This window comes from Spermophilus citellus (assembly GCF_964194105.1).
Source record: "Spermophilus citellus genome assembly, chromosome: 3".
In the NCBI taxonomy this organism is placed as follows: Eukaryota; Metazoa; Chordata; class Mammalia; order Rodentia; family Sciuridae; genus Spermophilus; species Spermophilus citellus.
In genome coordinates, this window is record NC_138184.1 from 10,333,005 (window position 1) to 10,336,328 (window position 3,324).

Sequence of the window (3,324 nt, forward strand, 5' to 3'; positions counted from 1 at the left end):
CCACGAACCCTTGCTCCTCCTGCCTCAGCCCCATGCCGGCGTGACTTGGTGTTCTGGAGACTATGTGGGCATCTTCATGGTGATAAAGGTCTTCGTGTGTGACCTGGCCGTACTGGCGTCCCTCTATGGGTGGCTGCAGGGAGTCTGTCTGAGCTTCTCTGAGGCTGTGTGCCTGTCTGTGTGCTATTCTGGAAGGGTGTGCAATGTTGTCTAGGTGATCCTGTGTCTGAGTGTGATTCTGGATTTTATGTGACCCTACAAAGGGAGAGGAGAAACAGAAGGAAGAGGAGGAGGAGGGGCTGGAGGAGGGAGCAGAGGAGGACAGGGAGAGAGGGAAGGAGAAGGGTGTGTACCTTTGTGTGTTTGTGCCTGTGTGTGTTTTCCTGACTCTGTGTGAGTGTCACAGTGGGACCCCTGTGCCTGTACCCACATGTGTGCCCTGGGCCATGGGCGTGCCTCATCAGCAGGAACCCAGACTCCCCACACTCAGTCCCACCTTGGGCTCCCAGCCCAGGGAGGAGGGCAGAGGGTGCACAGACCCAGGCAGCTGCAGACTGTGTTGATAGGGGTGGGGCACCAGGCTGTCCTAGTGGGCAATCCCAGTCCTGCCAGGAAGACCCAGAGTGCCCCTTTGCCCAGCAGGTGGCACCCACACCTGAACCCCTGCTTATCCCATGTGCTAGGTGTTTGCCCATCTCCCCCAGGAGGCCTGCCCTGCCGCCAAGCAGCCCTGGAGCCCAGCATTGCCCAGCCCCACGTTCCACAGCCCGGGATGTGGCTGCCAGAGCCCAGATGTTTCCGCCCTCCTCCTCCCCTTTGCCCCTGGCATCCTGGCCAGGTAGAGCCATGGGCCTGTTTCCCGTTCCTCCCTCCCCCCTCCCCCTCCCCCTCCCCTCACACCTGCATGGTAAGAACACACCTGCTGTCAGCTGCAGCCAGGTGGGCAGCCCCAGCAGGAGGAATGTGGGGGATTCCAGCTGTGGCGTTCCAGCTGTGCCAGCCCCTGGCAGCACCCTCCTCCCCCTCAAGGTCTTGAAGGCCAGGTGTGCCCTACAATTCGGTCTCTGAGGGGGGGTCAGGGAGGAGCTGGGGCAGCCTCCGGAGCAGCCACCCAGCTGGCATCTGTGGAGGGGGCGGCAAAGCATGCGTGGTGCGTGTGTGCACACGGGGGTGGTGGGTATTGAGTAGGGGGTCTTGGAGGTGTCAAGAGCTCTGAGTTGCAGGTGCATGTGTAAAAGTGGCCTTGTGGGGGGGCACAGGTGGTGAGTGTGCACCAGAACACGAAGGAGCAGCGAGGGGTGTGAGCATGTGTGCCCCGTGATGGGTGGAGGCAGGGAGGCTGTGAGAGCAGAGGAGGGGCATGAGTGCCGTGGACGTGGAGGGGGGGGCGGGGTGTGCATGTGGAAGGGTGACAGTGTGGTGTGTGCAGACAGGTGTGGCTGTGCCTGCAGGTCTGGTGCTATGGTGGGGCCCGAGGGTCGGCTGCGTGTGCAAAGGAGTGGCGGGAGAGTTCTGTGGTGCGTGTGGTGTGTGAGTGTGAAGGGAGGTTGGAGGTTGTGTGCAAAGGATGGGTATTGTGTGTGTGTGTGAACAAAGGATGTGGTGTGTGTGTGTGTGTGTGGAGGATGGGTGCGCTCGTGCTGGGGTGAGGCGTGGGTGTTGCGTGGGGCTTCGTGTGAGGTGCGCCTGCTTGGCACACAGTGGAGGCCTGGGAGGGTCATGGGCTGGGCTCCACTGGGGCATGGGGGGTGGGGGAGGACAGAGTTAGGGCTTCTGGGAGATGTGCCCCCATAGCCATTTGCAGAGGGAGCGTCCCTTGGTTCTCAAGACCTTGAAAGCCCCTGGATCCATGAAGGGATGAGGATGCCCCCAAACCTCCCCATCATTGCTCCCCCTCCCAGCCCCCCTGGCAGCCCCCCACTCAAGTGTCCCTTCACCAGGCCCAGGAACCCCTAAAACATCTGCTCCTTCCCACAGTCATCCAAGGGACCCCGCTCCATTGTCCCCCAAGCTCCTCTGGGCCATCTGTCTCCTGATCTCGCCCCCCCCCCCACCTCATAGCCTCTCTTGGGTCCCCTCAAAGGACCCAGACCCTTTTTTCCCACCCCTTGCCTCTCCTAGTTCTCCACCCCACAGCCTATCCCTCACCTCTTTCTGGAACCGTCCAGGTCCCCAGCCCTCTCAACCCCCAAATCCCAGTCCTGCCCCTTCCAGCAGTGCCTCCTTCTCCCCTCTCCCAGGAGCCCCCCACAACCTTGCCCCTTCCCTTGGCGCCCCCAGGCCTCCAGGCCCTTCCGTCCTCCCCTTGGAGCCCCCTCCCCCTCCTCCTCAGCAGGCCTGAAACTTTAAACGGTGTTAAAAGTTTCTGTTTACGAGCAGCCCTTGAATTTTTAAGGACATATCGATTCCCTTGCATCCTCTCTCCAGCGGCGGCGGCTGCGGGCGTAGGGGCAGGCCAGGCGGCAGGGTCCCAGATATGGAGGTCCCCAAGCACCCAGTGGCAGACACACGCTCCCCCCCACAAGACATAACCTCCAGTACACTGAGTCCCCCTCCCTGCCACGCGCACGCACACACACGCGCACACACACACCGAGTTCCAAGCACAGACTGACATGGGCTGACACACACATACCCAGTACAGACACAGAGACCCCTCCCTGGCACATGCACACGCATCACACAAACACAGGCACTAGACACACCCACAGATGCTCCTTTCCTAGAGTGTGCACACCCACCCCACATACCCCAGTCACATGGGCTGACACAAAAATAGATGTCCAACGAAGACACATGGTGTACTCACACACCTAGTCACACTCATTAACATGACCTGACACACACACACACACAGGCACACACTGACGGGGTCTCACACACACACACACACACACACACACACTGACGTGGCCTGATGTCCCTGACACAGTCACAAAACCCTCCCTGACACACCCAGGAACCTGCATCTGGCCACTCTGGTACACATCCTCGTCACTGTTCCAGACCCACCACACAGACCACCACACAGAGGGAACGACTCACCCAAGGACAGGACCCGCAGGGACACTTTCTGCACAAAATTCCTGGTCATGGGCAGAGCACTGATCCCTGATCACATAGAGACCCTGATCCCTGCCAGAAAGCCCTGCCACACTCACCCTGACTCACCCCAACTCACCCCCGCCCCCAGCTCACCATGACACTTTCCAGAAAGACACTCGTGATGTAGCCCCGGCTAGCACTTGCCGTCACACTTGGATACCCATCAATGTCCTCTGCACTTGACATCCACAGGAATGCTAGCCCCCAAGGGCAGGGCCA